The sequence below is a fragment of the Durio zibethinus genome, chromosome 18, assembly GCF_047325235.1.
Source record: "Durio zibethinus cultivar Kanyao isolate XHJ-2024 chromosome 18, ASM4732523v1, whole genome shotgun sequence".
Taxonomy (NCBI): domain Eukaryota; kingdom Viridiplantae; phylum Streptophyta; class Magnoliopsida; order Malvales; family Malvaceae; genus Durio; species Durio zibethinus.
The window spans coordinates 10,749,608-10,766,693 of NC_143179.1; the positions used below are offsets into that span (position 1 = coordinate 10,749,608).

Here is a 17,086-nt window from a genome sequence, read left to right on the forward strand (position 1 = left end):
TTTAGGACAGACATGATAGACTCATCAACATAAAGAATTAATAACAGACGTTGATCAATGGCTACGCTGATCTTGAACACGTTCAAGCAGCCATGCACCTACTACAACAATGCATGTAATGCAGGACAGAGATAACTCTATGGAATGGAGGGTCTATGAACCACTCTTCAATTTGTCCACATGATTTTGTCGTGACAGAGAGAACAGCCAACCAAAATCTGTATCTTTCTATTTGTTTCTCTCTACTAATATCTGTTGCAGACCCTTCTAGCAGTCACTAGCTCATTACTTGTTAGTCGGAGTGACGCGAAGATCCTGGGTGTTTTGTTTTGCTCTTAAACAATCAAATCTCACCCTTTTTAAGTCCCATTCTCCTCGTTCGTCTAAATTATATAAATATATCTCTACCCGTCCTTCCTGCGAAAACCAAAACAGTTAGACGTCAAGCTCTTTAAAGCGAGAACAAAATGAAGGTAAGTCTCCACTCTATTAGATTTTTGCAGTAGCATAAATGTTTCAAGTCCTGCTAAGTTCACCTCTTACTGTTGTTATAGCAGTTACTAGGATGGATGCAGCATAAGTTACGGCAAAGTAATATTGAGCCTTTCAAGGATTTCTCGATTGGTATTCCAACTTCTTTCGTTCACAACTAATTTTTTAAACAATCCCCAAGGCATGAAAATCATAACTAGATTGGTATATGATAATCAACTCACTTGCTCATCATGAAATTACGCATTAGCCATTAGAATCCATTGCACTTAGGATGTAAACAAACAAAACTTTCGACAAATAATTTGTGAATATGTTCGATATTTATTTGTTTATATTCATTTATTAAGTTTAATAAATGCTTTTAAATAATATTTTTATATTCATTTATTAAATCAACTAAACATGAATATAAGTCTGTTTGGTTCACTTATATTTATGAACAAACTTGTTAAAACTCATTTTTTTATAATTCGTTTAATATTTGTTTGTTGTTTGTTATAATAATATTAATAAAATTATTATTTTATCGTTTATTTTTATTTTATTTTATGATTCTTTTATATTCGTTTAGTATTTGTTTGTTTAAATTTATTTGATTATAATTTATTTATTATTCATATATATATTTATTTATATATATTTGTGAATATATTTATTTAATGTTTACAAATAAACTCATTTAACTTAATAAAATCAAATATGGATCGAATGTGAATATCTTACCATTTAAACAAATTGAGTTCGAACGAATAAAATAATTTCTTTTTCCGAATATGAATTGAGCCTAAATACCTCTAAAAAAAAAACCTACAAACATACGGGAGATTATAAATATAGAGCAGAGGTTAAAATACAGGTTCCTTATATTACTATCAAAACTAGGTGATCACGGCCATATAGATGAGGGTCAGATCAATCATTTTGCCTTTTCAGATTTTCTAATTCAGCAGCCACCTTAGAAGATGGGGCGACCCATCTTCATGGTCTCAGGGCTATCTGATCTCTCTTCATCCCACAATAGTTAAACTAAGTACATTAAATTAAGTATGGCAACCGTGTTTTCAGAATATTCCTTTACGTGCTTAAAAGGGATTTTCATACATACTTCTTAGGCACAACATGAAGTCTTTTTTTGCAACTGTCTGATGTCTTATTCTTTAAACTCTGATTCCAGGGAGCTACTTTACCTGTATTTCAGCTCACTCGTCCCTCAATAATCAAGACTCCTATCCACAATCGATTTTCGGCTACAGATATGGATCCAGATATTCAACCCAGTCCCAACAGAAAAGTGAAAACTCCTTCACAGAATTTGAAGCCAAGGGAGTAGAGGACCACTTTAGAGATGAAACATCCACTGTCATCTTCGGGCTATTCCATGGCTTTCTCACTGTGGAATCTCCGGGCTCCCAAGGGATAATCAACGAGCCTGTAGCGCCAACATTCACCATATCTTTGGAGACCATAAGTGAGGAAAAAACTGAGGTGACAGAAAATGATTTGAAGCTCATCAACGATGAACTGGAGAAGTCCCTTGAGGCTAAAGCTGGAGAACATGGGTCCAATGAATCGTCAGGAAGGAACAGTCTAGTTAGCACAATTACAGTTAGTGGTGAGCCAATGCAAGAGAATAAGGGAAGACAATTGTATGTCCACTCCAAGGATATCTGTTTGGATCTTCAATTGAACTTCCAGAAACAAGAGTCGAGGTGAAGAAAGAGAAAGCATCACTCCAGAGCTATTCTACAGCACAAAAATTGAAGAAAAGAGTCCTATGGAAAATATAGGCAAGAAGAGATGCAGACCAAGCAAACAAGTAAACCTGTCAAACATCTCATGAAGAGGATTCTGAAAAAGCTTCACGCTTCTTCAGGGAGTTAGAGTTCTACTTCTACCTCTTCCCCTAAAGAAACAAATTCTGTTTAAACCAAGAAAATGCTAGGCCAAAAGACCCCGATTCAAACACTACTACAGCAAAACGAAATCAAATAATTAATCAATTACGTAAAAAATAATAATTTAATATAATTCGACTCAACTGACGTATGAATGAAAAATAAAATTCATAAAAAATTACAAATATATAATTAAATTAAACACCTATAACTAATATTTATAGACCCTCTTAATCTTTTCTATTCTTATAGCGTATTTTTAACCCAAACAAACATATACTTATGTATACCTTTTAAACACAAATAAACATATACCCATATACATCCATGTATCATACTTATATAGAGTATCTTAGTCTCTTTTAATCCATTCACAAACATTCAAACATACACATCCATAAGATGTAAATCTTTAGTACTTTTATGGGGTGTTTGTCCTATAAAACTCTATAACTTTTTTATATATTTTTTTCATACTTAATCCTAAAAAGATTTTACCTATTTATAAGAATATAAACTTGTCTATTAAAAATCATTTTCTTCTTAAAATTTTTCTTTAGAAAGTTTTCTTATTTATCAAGTAATATCTAGCCAATCTCAAACAAACTTCTAATGAAATTAAAGTTACTATTTTCAATAATTTTCATCTTGATTTAAATTTTATCAAATTATTTATCTTTATGCTAGACATACTTAGCTCTACTTGCAATGAAAGTCTTACAATCATCTTCTTTTGAGTATCTTTATGTTTCACGTAAATTAATCTTCAAAATATGACTCAAACTTCTTTTTTGAGTTGAACTTTTTTGGATTTGCATCTTTCAATGTCTCGAACTATGCTCTGATACCACTGTTAAGCCAAAAGACCCCAATCCAATCACACAGTAAAAGCAAAATCAAACAATCAATCAATCACACAAGAGAGAATAATTTAACGTGATTCGATCAAACCGACTTAAGTCAACAGATGAGAAATAAGATCCACTAGTTGTAGAAAATTACAAATATGTAATTAAATTAAACACTCATAACCAATACCCATAGATCTTTTCAATATTCTCTAGTTCTATAGAGTATTCTCAATCTAAATAAATACATATCCATATGCACCCTTTTAATACAAATAAATAAATAATCATACGTACACATGTATCATATCTATATAGACCATCTCAGTCTCTTTTAGTTTCTTCACAAACATTCAAATATACACACCTAAGATATGTAAATTTCAATACTCTTATGAGGTATCTATCTTATAAAACCTTATAACTTTACATCTTTTTCTCATAACTAACCTTATAAAAATTTTATTTATTTATAAGCATACTATCAATAATCCATTTTCTTTAAAAAATTTCTTTTCGAGTTTTTTCATATAATATCTAACTAATTTTGAATAAATATCATATGAGATTTAAATCACTATTTTCAAACAAAAAAAACTCCAAAAATGAGTCTTTCGGAGCTAAATTCCCTAACAATTTTATAAGCATGTTAAAAATCCAATGGTGGTATCCCACCTTCTAAAAACACAAATATTTTGTAGCATTGAGGTTGGTCCAAAAAAGTCAACAATAAATAATCTCAAGAGGTATAAAAATCATCCATGTCAATGCCATCATTCTCAAGCCTTATCAAAATTGTCAATAATATATCAGCCAGGGAGGATTTAGATTTTACCTTTTTCAACAGAACTATGTACCTGTACCGTTGAGGTTCAAAAGAAAAAAAAAAGTGAAAAATAAAAATTAACCTTTTTCTTTTGATAATTTGCAAATTTCATGTATTTCCACTAACATCATATTTGGATTGAGGCAAGGGAAGAGAAAGGAAAGGAAACAAAAGAAAATGGGAAATCTTTTCCCTTATTTGTATATGACATAAAAAAAAAAAAAAGAAATGAAAGTATGCTTAGCTCCCCTTGGTTTTCCTTAACTTTTTTCATTTCTTAATTACCTCAAATTAGGGGAAAAGGAAGGGAAAGTAAAAAAATAAAATTTTTAAAATATAAAATAACTATTATATCATTATTAATTTCTCTAAATTAAAAGTATATGATTTTCAACTTCAAAATTAGATTAAGAATACAAAATATCATTTACCAATAAATTTATTATCTCCAATTTTTTCTCTTATTTTTATGAATTTTATAAATTTCATTAATGATTATTTTTATAAAAAAATAAAAAAAAATTAAAAATATGAAATTCGTTAACATAAACATGTAAATGCTATAATAAAAACAAAGATTATCATATGTTATAATCAGAAAAAAATAATATAATAAATCATTTCTTTCCTTTTCTATTATTTAACCAAACAATGGTTGCTAGGATTTCATTGCTTTCTTTTTTTTTTATTAATTTTAGTTATCCAAACAAATGGTACATGTATCTTTTTCTTTCCTTTAAATAGCTCTCCCTTCCTTTACTTTTTTTTTTTTAACTAGTGTTTATCTAAGCATAGCATAAATCTAATCATAACCCACCATTCTAAAGCATTTCTCATTTATTCCCAGGTCATCAGCATGTCAATTGATAAGTAATTCTCCATCCATGTCTCCATTTATATCCTATATGACAGCAGATCTAGGGTTTTTAGATGGTAATTAAGCTTTTTTTTTTTTTTTTGCAAACAAAAATAAAGGTTCTTAGATAGTGAGTTAGTACATTTAACTGGATAGTTTTCTGCAGGACAGCATGAGTTTTAATTTCAATCAGTGTGGGATGCAGGTCATAGAACTGTTCCACAGAAAAATCCATCCTGAGAGCTCTATAGCTGAAATAGATTTGAAAATTTTGCGTAGGAATAAGATGAAAATTGCTCCTTACAATGATGGTGACCATACTGATGGAAAGCAGATGCACCAAGATAAAGACAAGTGGTTTCCTGGGATCAAGGTCGAAGCCAGGAACTGTAAATGGGGAGCACTGGATTAAAACAGATGCAGAATGTAAGTACTATGAACCCCCCGAAAAAGATAAACTTTTGGTATAAATTCCAACCATGTTGATCATTCAAATGAACCCCTCCCCCCCCCCCCCCCCCCCCAACCAACATACATATTATAGCATTTAGTTACCATTATTTAAATGGTCGATTAAAATCCACAAAAATGGTTAAACCAAAAATAATGATGTTGCACAGGAAAAGTGAAAAGAAACTAAATGAATTATCATCAGAATGCTGCACAGGACAAGTATTTTCTTGAAAAAAGTATATATATGAATAGGCAATATTTTGGCATAACCAGATATATATTCCTAAACCAATATATGTTGGTGATGTTAACATATAGACAATAGCTATACTGACTGTATTTAGCTTTGCAATCTTGTAGTTCAGTAATTAGTTTTTTCTAACATATGTCTGACAATCTTCTGCTGCTGCCATTGTAGACTTGGTGTTGGAGCTGTAGTGAAGGAACAGCAACAAATGCTTGTTAATGACTTTCATCCTTCATATTAAGAATGCCAATCTTGTGGCTTTATAATATCATTTGTGTTGTAATATGTTTGCTAGTGAGTGTTAATGAACTCAATAGAAGAAGACTTTTAGGAGGATTCCATCTTTATTATCCTCCCAGGTGTGATAATAAAGTTGTGCAGTTAGTTTCTCGTAGTCTTACTACTTTGAAGATGTATTTATGATCACCTTTAAGTTCTTAATAACATTCTGGTCCTCAAGCAAAGCACCTCCAAAAAGTCCATAATCGAGCTAAAATAATACCTGAATTTACTCTGAAAACTTGAAGAAAGAGAGAAGGATTATCAAACCTCAAAGAAAGAAATGTTAATAAACCAGGCAATGTCCTAAACTAAACCTTCTAGGTGCTCTTCCCTCAGAACAGCCATTTCTATCCTTCAAGATCGATCAACTAAATCTTCTAGCTCCCTGAAAATAAACAAAATAGCTCCATAAGCTGAAAGTATTCGCACATCCAATCAAAGTAGATTTCGAAACAACAAAGTTCAATTTATTGGGTCTTGGATTTCATCAACATGTATAAAAGAGCTGTTAGAAGACAACATTGAAATTGAATGAGGACATGAAGGTTTACCCATTTCCTTTTTACCCAATTAAGACAACATAACCTGTACATTATACAATGATTATAACATTCTTATGGAAATAAACTAGAATGGAAAATCAAAAGCTAAGACGTACTTGAGATCATGACTGACAACAATTTTAGTTAATTATTTCTTCAGATGCTTCAAAAGCTTCATAACAATATCTGCATGCGCCTTCATATCTAATTGTGCAGTAGCATAAGCATCAATAAGGTAGAGAAATCTGAAAATGAACTATTTAATTCATGTGAACGCCAGCTCAAGTAGCAAAAGTTCCTTTCAACTCATTTATTGGTTATCAACAGCAAATGTTTTTGAAATTAAGCACTTAATCAGCCATGCTCTATCCAGGAGCTCTAGTTTCTAAACCAAAACAAACATCTGGTAAATACAACAGCTGTATGGAAATAGAAATTTAATCTTCATATTCACCAAATTCATTCCCCCAAACATGTTTAAGCTACAGTTATAATCACCAATTATTACTAAATAAAAACTCACAAAATCAAAACAGCAAAAAGAAACAGTTAATATGTTGGTTGCACTCTGCTCCCTTGACAGCAGCTAATATAATTGTTTAAACCATGATCGATTGATTGATTGTTATTGTGTATGGTAGTAGGTGAGAACTGGCAAACGGATGGTGAATGCCCCTTTAGATGTGACCATAAACGAATAGCTCCTAATATATATCCTCTGAAACTTGTTTCCTTTGGGAAATGTTTTTGATGAATATGTTATGACCTAACATAAGATCGTTTCAAAAACCCCATCATCCATTAAGGTTTAAATCTGATTTCTTCAGTTTCCTTGCAAGGATTCTTCAATGTTTCCCCTGTGTTTGACTTAAAAGGTTAATCAGGCAAAGGTTTCTTGGCTAATGAATAAATTAAACAGACCAAAATCAGGCAAAGATTCTTGATTAATTTGATTGGAACAACCCAATATTAGTCTAAACTGAAAATGATTGTTAGTGGAATAACTTTGTGCCACTAATAGGGTTTTCTTTAGGCTTTTTGGCAGTTGATTTAACACACTGATGACTTACAGGATAATGGAGTAGGCTGAAAGTTCATCAATCTTCTTTTTTTTTTTTTTCATTTTTTTTCTTTTTGTTGTCTAACATGACAAGTTTCTAGATGAATTGACATTCATTCAACAATGGCAGCTGCTGCCTTGAATTCAAGACCAATACAAACAACAAACATTCTAACGAAAGTTCATTCATTTTCCAAAACTTATGACAAGTGCAAATTGAACTGCTACGCTTTAAGTTACATACGAAGGCCCGTCATTGTTGCCGTAGTTTCCAGAGCCAGTCTTCATTGACTATAGAAAAAACATGCAATACATTCTCTCAAGAAGTTTCAAAGTTTTAACTTGTATGATTACAAGTTTGCCGTATATGAAGGAGGCATTTGAGTAAGTCATAATTCAAATTAATTCAAGAATCACAAAGTAAAAACATAGGAGTAATTGATTAGAGTTAGTCCAAAATTCCTACATGATCAGTAACATACATACTTGGTCTTGATCCTGCTGTTTTTGACAGAATTTCCATTGTCATTGTAAAACCCATTTTTTTGTATGGATCTTAAGCAAAGTCCAAGGTTTTACACACTTGCACCAAGTTCTTTTTTTTTTTTTTCTTTTACCTAAATGCTTGGCCAATGTTTTATATGTAAATTCAAAAAAGCAGCATCAGGAATATAGGAAAGGGGAAATAAGATATTCTGAAACCTTCTAATAAAATGTCAATCCCTTGCTCTCAATCATATTATATGGAATAATCTTGAACATTGTAGGAATTGCAGCTCAATCTGACTCATTTCATGGTAATAACAACGCATGCTTTCAAAATTTCAAGCAGTGGTTAAACAAACAAGCCAGTGCTCCATTTAACCATGCCAAGATCAGTCATCTACTCGATCAACTATAGTGAAAGCAGTAGTTGAAATATCTTCCAAATGACATATGATTATGCTTTGTAGAAAGCATTGATTTCCTTCCTATACCTAACTATGATCCAAACTTAGGTCCACCAAAACCAATTATAAGATTGGAAAATATGAACTTTGTCTTTTTGAAAATTCTTGTTCATAGGAATTAAGATCGATCATCATTTTAATTACCAGCAGATATATCATGGCTATGATATAATAATATTATTATCGATGATTTTCTTTATTTTTAATTCTTTCTTTGGCATTGCATAGGCCATTTATTGTTAGTTTCCATTCGACAATGGATCAAGCTGCTATTTGGAATTCAAGCAGTGCAAGAGAATGATATAAAATCCAAGGAGTCCAGCGGCGGCTAGCCACACCTTCGTAGCAGATTCTTCAACCTAGCTAATCGATCTGTTGGCTTTGATGTGGACAGCTACTCAGCCATGGCTGCTGCATAGATTTTCTTGAGATTATCACTAAATCTATGTAGAAATTAGGATAAACAGTAGCCAGATTCACTGCATCATATCATTAAAAGCATGCATGAAGGCAGCTGGTTAGCAATTAATTGGCAAAATAATCAATTTATCAGTATCAAATCAATGAGCTTTAACTTTCTATAGGAAGTAGCCAAGATAATACTAATACACTTGTAAAAAACCACAACTTTGTAGTCTTCTTCCAATCCTTCCTACCCAATAATCAAAAGAAATTAATAGAGCATTTCTGTCCATAACTAACCCAATATTTCACAAGAAGATAAATTGATGAGCCTAAGCACAGTTCAACTTCAACAATATATATTGCATTATCTAGAGTTGAAGAATATATAGGAAACAAAAAAAAAAAAAACTTTAAATTTTAACCAGATGGTAAATTTAGATTTGATATATTGAACATGTTTTCTCCTCCATTTATTCAGCTTTCCTTGTTGGAAAAAAGAAGAAGCATAAATTACGTACGTACGAATTTTCTTCTAGAACTAAATCAATAACCCACACCACCAAGATTTTTAAGGAAAGACAAAGTCTCAATTGGTGATCTGTAAGTTCACTAGAAGAAGAGGAAAGGATTTGTTTGCATTATCCTAGTATTAAACTCTCCTCTTTCTTTCTTTTTTTTTTTTTGTTTAAAGTTACAAGTAATAGAGAATTCAAAGTTTCAAACCCACTTTAACCTAAACCACCTTTTTAGGTGAATGGTTAATTCAATCATTTTAACTGGGGGGCTTTCACTCAATCCTTCATTAAGTTTTAAAAATCTTTAAACAATTCAAAATTAATAACAAATAAACAATTTTCACAAAACCCTAAAACTAAACATTTGTTTCTTTAGTATGAAGGCTTCTTTCTTATTTGAATCCTCTTTATCAAACTAAAATGGTTCATTGTTTTCTTCAAAAAAGTATATGTTTGGTTATATATATATATATATATATATATATATTTTTTTTTTTTTAATTTTGATAATATAATATTTAATCAGACAACACACATATTCTAATACAACGAAGACGGTTCAAACTTGAATTCTTAAATTCTCAATGAATATAATTTTAATTTGAATCTCGCTTTCATCTTTGGAAAATTTATTCTCATTGGGGGTTACATCAAGTTATAATTATATTGGAATTATTCAGAATTATGCTTCCAATGATATTATTAATAAAATGTAATGAGTTATAATTAGAATGGAATTATTTTGAAAGCATAATTCCCATATTAGTAAAACTCAAGAGCCTTGGATGTGTAAGATTCCATTTTGACATATAGTAATACCTTCTCCACAAAAAAATTAACCTATTTTGCAATAATTTTTGTTTTGAAAGAATACCATATGTTCGTAGTGTTTGGAGGAGAAATTAACCCCATTTTTCCCAATATGTGATGTAAGAATTGTGAAAAATTTGACAAAGAAGGTGATATGTATGAAAAGGACATACAGGAAACAAAAAAGAAAATTTAAAATCCAAAATTTAATTTAATTGATTTATATAATTATTCTTAAAAAAATATTTAATAAATATGGAGTTTAAATTTTAATATCTATAATTCATTCTCTTAGATAAAGATATTTATTCGATCGATTCAATTAATTTCGAATCAAATTATCAAAAATTAAATTATTTTATTTCCATTAGCTAAATTGAATTTATTAATTTTGAAAATTAACCAATCAAATTTAATTTTGTTGATTCGATTAAAATTCTCGATTAATCAAATAATAAATATATTTAAGTTAAATTATATTTTAAATTTTAAATTTCTCATATTTTAAATAAACTAAATAAAACTATCCAATAAAATATTCAAATATTAAATATTATGCTAAAAACTCTAACAACTTATTAATTAAAATAATCTATTTGATGTATTTTTATTTTATATTTGAATTTATCATATTTTAATTAAAATTTTAATTAATTCAATTTTTAAATTGAATTAATCAAAAAATCAAAAATTTTATTAAATTATTTTTATTAATTAATTTAAATTAATTAAATAACCAATCAATTAATCAAATTAAATCAATTCGATCAATTAATTTAATTAAAATCTAATCATGAACACCTCTTACTCTTAGATATCTCTATCTTATGACTTTTTTATAAAAAAAGAAAAAAAAAATGACAATTGGTCTCTTGCCAACTAACATAAACTTGTGGAAACGTGTGCGTATTTGACGTTTCAAACTTGGGTTGAATAATAATCCAACAAAAAATTGTTTCATTTTTCAACATTTTCTACATTCAAGAAAGAAATTAGAATTAGCCTTTTGCTAATTTTCTAATTTATGAAGAATAATATTTTGGCTTGGCTGCTTGCGAACTCCAACGCAGACCTAACCCCCAATTTATCTGCCAGATTATGATTATTATTTATCAACCTCTCAATTCTTCATTTTAATTCCATTTTCTTTCCAACGTCAAACCCAAATGCTTTCTTGACTTTTTTTTTTTTTTTTTTGCATAAATACAAATATATAACTATATATTATATTTACAGATTAATATTGTTAAAATATTAATTTTTAAATTTTATAATTATAAAAAATTCATATTTAATCTACGAAATATTATTTATTTTAATTTAAAAATATCACGATTTTATATTATAAAAAATATCTCATATATATAAATTTAAATTTTTACATATATTATATTTTATCCTTAATTTCTTTCAATATAATATTAAAGATGTTACAATAATCGTTGCTATTATAATATTACCGTATATTCTTTTATTTATCATATATATTTATTTTTAATTTTTTACATATAATCTAACGAAATATTTGGCAATTTTTTAATTCAATTAGCAAGATTTTTAAACTCTGTCAATGGTATATTGGATAATCTCTCTCTCTCTCTCTCTCTCTCTCTCTCTCTCTCTATATATATATATATATATATATATATATATATATATATCCCACCTGTCTGCCATCGCAATGCATTTGACTTGACGAGAAGGTGAAAAAAAGTTTACGTATTATCTGACGTCAATGATAAATTATTTGATAACAAATTTGCACAACTGTCATAAACGAGTAAAAGATCATATGTAGAAATAATTGACATCTTATTATCTTATTACCAAGTTAAAAAAAAAAAAAAAAAGCCAATGCAGCAAAAGGAGAAACAAGGTTAAAAAAACCAATGAAAAGCAGGCAAGTTTTGAAATTAGGTTCAGTTCAAATGGTTTATTCATTTTCTTAAAATTTAGATTTAGTTCGAGAATAATTGTAAATTTTTTTATATAAATTAACTTAATTAAATTTTGAATTGTATATATTTAAGATCATATTTAATACAAAAAATATTATGTTTGATGTGTATAAAGATTAAGATAGGATAATTTATTTATTAATCAAAATTATCGTTATTTAAAATTTATACAATTTAAATTATTGATATAATTTTTAAAGATATAATAAGACATGTAAATTTAATTTTAATTGATTAAAAAAATTTTTTTTTTTAACTTTGGAAGGATTGAATCTTATACCAAGACGATGATAATCCTTCTCATAATTATATCCCTTTCATTTAAATACAAATCAAATATAATATAAAATAATTATCATATTATTCTATCAATCATTTTATGTACCAAACATAATCTAAAAGTAATCTATCAATGTTTTTAATGAATGTTTGACATAAGGTATAGATAAACAATGGGTTTTTTTTTTTTTTTTTTCTAAAGTGATCCAAATTCGAAGGGCGTTGTAGACACCCCATTTCGTTTAGTACGTGCATCCAAATTTTCAATTTTGATTTTGTCGAGATTGTTAAGTTTTCATTCCAATATATGTTAGTTTAATGTGAGTTTTGCCCCAACGAATATTTTATTTTTATTTGTTTGTTTATTCTTTAATAAAAACTAAATAAATAAATAAAAAAGAAAAAAAAATCAAACAAAAATTTCTAGAAATCTTGCATAAGAATTGGGCAAAAAGGAATTTTTATGATTTTTTCTTAATCTGCATGAAATAGAAAATCAAATAAAAGAGGATCACATAGGGCATCAAAGCTAGGGTTTTTGTTAAATTGATTTTACTCAAATTAAAGTGATTTAAAAAATCTTTGACAATAAATGGAACTCTAAAATTTTTTATTAGAAAATTCTTATAAATTGTTTTAAGGTAGACAAAAAATGAAGATGAAAAAAAAGATTATACGAAAACTCTTAAAAAAAAAAGAGAGGAAAATTATTTAGAAAAAATATACGATTTCTGGAAGTAGATTTTTTTTTCTAATAAGTTGCATAAACTAGCCACTTAATCGAGCCGACTTCAGGTTTATTTTATTTTTTTATTTATTTGTTTATTTGATTATCTATTATTTTTAAATATGTTTTTATAAAAACATATTTAAATAAAGTCTTATCAATAGATTGGAAGGCAATTATTTTTTTTAAATAACATTTTACCAACATATTAAAAAAATTTATAATTTTTTTTATTTAAAAGAATAAAAATAAAAAACCTTACTAGATTGGAAGGCCAATATTTTATTTCTAAAATAAAGTTTTATCAACAAGTTGAAAAGCCTTACAATTTCCTTAAAAAATCAAGTTTAAAAAAAATAATAAAATAATATTTCATGTCTTTTTACATAAAATCTTACTAACATATTGAAAAATAATTTTCAATCGAAAATTTAACCAACTGATTAGAGAATATTTTTAATTATAAACCCGGGTTATAGGTATTTATTTCTAAAAGCAAAATTAAGTGAATCCGATAACGGAACTTTTTCAAAATGTAATAAATAATCTTATTGAATACTCCTGAGATAAGAAATATTCTTAAATTATTATCAATATATTTGATTAATTTAAGAAAAATTTTTAATATTAAAATATTTGATAAATTTTAAATATAATTTAAAGCTTGGATAACTTGAAATCGGACTAATATCATCTTTTGGATAGGTACTGTAAGGATACTATAACTTTTTTCATACATAATTGTATACCTAGACCTAAAGTTTAATTTTGTGGATTAGAATTTACTATTTAAATATATCTAAATTAATATAGAGACTCATTTTTAAATGAGATAGATTCTGTCAAATGATTAATCATATCTTAATAAAAAAAAATTTATGGTGACTCATTTAATCTATATCTAACAGTAGATTAATGGATCTTTACATTATGAAAGAGGTAAAACAATATTCTATCATATCTTATCTTAGGTTGAGAAGACATTTCGAAGAATGGCATTGGCTTAGGTTATAAAATCTTTAGTAATTTTAAATATATGGTCAAGATTCCATCAAAATATGAATGTTTACGTATTATCTCACGTCAATGATAAATTATTTGATAATAAATTTACACAACCGTCATCAAAGACCATATGTAGAAATAATTGACATCTTATTATCTTATTAACAAAGTAAAAGGAGAAATAAGGTTTAAAAAAAAAAAAGGAAAAGCTAGCAAGTTTTGAAGTTGGATTTTGTTCAAATAATTTATTTATTTTTTTTCAAAATTTAGATTTTATTCGAATAATTTTTTTTATTTTTTTTTGTATAAAGGAAATCATAATTTGAACATAAAAAAAATTATAATTATTAAAGTTTAAATTTTATATCTATTAGATATTATTTTTTAAAGTGATTATATAAATTACTTGAATTAATTTTGAAATATATATATGAGTAATATATTAATGTTTTTCTAGAATCCTTGACCATAGGATTTTTTTTTTCTAAGTGATTGAAATTCGAAAGTGGTAAAACAGTATTCTGTCATGTCTTGTCTTAGGTTGAGAAACATTTCGCAAAGTGGCATTGGCTTAGGATATAAAATCCTTAGCAATTCTAAGTATATAGTCAGGATTCCATCAAACACAAATGTATATTTTTAGGATCTCTTGATTTAGTGGAGTCATATCCTGCCACCTCAACTGAGATTCTAATCATAAGTGGATAAATAGATTTGCCCTTAATTTATTTCCTTCATCATGCAATTTATATATCATTGTTTTTAATTTCAAATTTCCACCATGATCACTATGGTATATATTATATGTTCACTATTATTTCTAAATTTCTATGAAAAAAAAAAATTTAAGACACATTTTTCATATTATACTCATTAATTTTTAAGGATTAAATTTTGTTCAATATGAATTATCTTAATTAGACATTCAAAACTCGCATGATAAAATTATAACATTTTTATCTTATATCAAAATATTTTAAAAACATGTTATGATATAAAAGTAAAAACTTAAATTCATATTTGTAATGCATTTTTTGTAGGATAAAACTTTAAGATTTTTAAATTAAAGCAAATAATGCCTCATATGTTAAGTGCGAATATTTATAAATGATATTATAGTAGTCATTAATCGAATAAAAATTAAGTGTTACATTGTGAGAGTCACCTTTAGAATTCAAAAAGAATTAAAGTGTTACATGATGAGAGCTACTTTTAGAGTCTCAATGTCTGGTGTGATTCTAATTTTGTGATTTTATGTGTGTTTTGTATTGGGTTTAACATGAATGTTAAGTTTTAATGAAAATAGTTTATGACACTCAAATATTATATTCTGAAAATTTATTATAATACATAAGTAGAGATTTAAATTTGTATTTATGATGTACCTTTTATAAGATAAAATTTTGATATATTCGAGTCAAGACAAATAATACATCGTAAGTTGAGTGTAAATTTTTACAAATAGTATCAAAGCGATAACTAGTTAAATAGGAGCTAAGTACTACACCATGAGAGCAATCTTTAAAATCTCAAATGAGCTAAATACTATATGGTAAAATATACCTTTAGAATCCCAACATGTAATATGATCTTAATTTTGTGATTCTATAAATGTTTTGTATTTGACTTAACTAAGACATTAAGTTTTAACGAAAATAGTTTGTAATATTTCAAACCTATATATTTAAGATTTTTTATAATATACAAATAAAAATTTAAACTCATACGTAGAATATATTTTTGATAAAATGAAATGAAAATTTTTTTGAATCAAAACAAATAATATCTCATAAATTTAAATTAAATTTTCACATAAATTATATATGCATATAACTCAATTAAAAAAAATAAAGAGGCCATCTTGATTGTTTTGATATACTTTTTTAATAAGCCAAGGCAATATATATACCATGAAAGCTATATTGGTAGCACCAATTTTATGATCCTTCGTGGAAACCAGGGAGGTGGCGCAGTCACACGCATGTACTAAGACAACATGGCACCCACCGGCCAAAAGACATTATTATAAAATGAAATGAATTACTTCCGAATCTGTAATAAATTAGAAAATTCTTTTAAACACGTGTGAAATGAGCACAGTCCAGATGAGACGGCTTTTAGTCTATGGTATTCACAAGGTAAAATTATAGATTGGTCCCTATACTTATGCAAAATTAAAATTTAGTCCTTGTAAAATAATTTTTACAAATTTACCCTATGTTCTTTTCGTAATGTAAAAAGTCAGTCCAAAATATAACAGAATTACAAAACCACCATTAAATTGCTAATGCAACAAATTTTGTAATTCTGTTACATTTTGGAATTATATTTTATATCCTGAAAAAAAATAAATTTATTTAAATTATTGAAAAAAATTAAATTATAATTTTTATATGAATATAAGAATCAATCTCATAGTTTGACCTATGGATATTATGAGCAATTTAAGTTTATGAATGTAGGAAAGGCTTAAATATAGTTTTTTTGGTAAAATTCATGAAATTTTTTACTAAAAATGATTAAATAAAAATTAAAATCAAAAATCAAAACCAATAAATTAAAAGAGCTTGTTACATAGATTGTGCAAATTTTAAAAAAAATTTAATAAATTTTGATATATATTTTTTGTAAACATTTTTTGTAAAAATGTTAACTAAATTTTTACTGTTGAATAAGTATTAATTAAATTTAAATTATAAATAAATTTTTTAATAATTTTTTTTACATATTATTGATTTTCACATTAAATTCTATAAATCTATCGCTTTAAATTTTTTATTAAAATTTTTATCAAATAATTTTTTAAAAAAATTTCATGTAAGTATTATTCAAGAATTGTATTATATACTTTCTTTGTTCATTTTTTCAACTAAATTTTTATATTGTGAAAATTAATAATGTCTTTTTCCTAATGATGAAGCCGCCCCAATTTT

General features: G+C 27.1%; 1 pseudogene; it reads left to right on the forward strand.

The window, feature by feature from the left end:
• The first annotated feature begins 560 nt into the window (after positions 1–560).
• Positions 561–6,144, forward strand: LOC149513708 (protein LAZY 1-like; annotated as a pseudogene).
• The last annotated feature ends 10,942 nt before the right edge of the window (positions 6,145–17,086 follow it).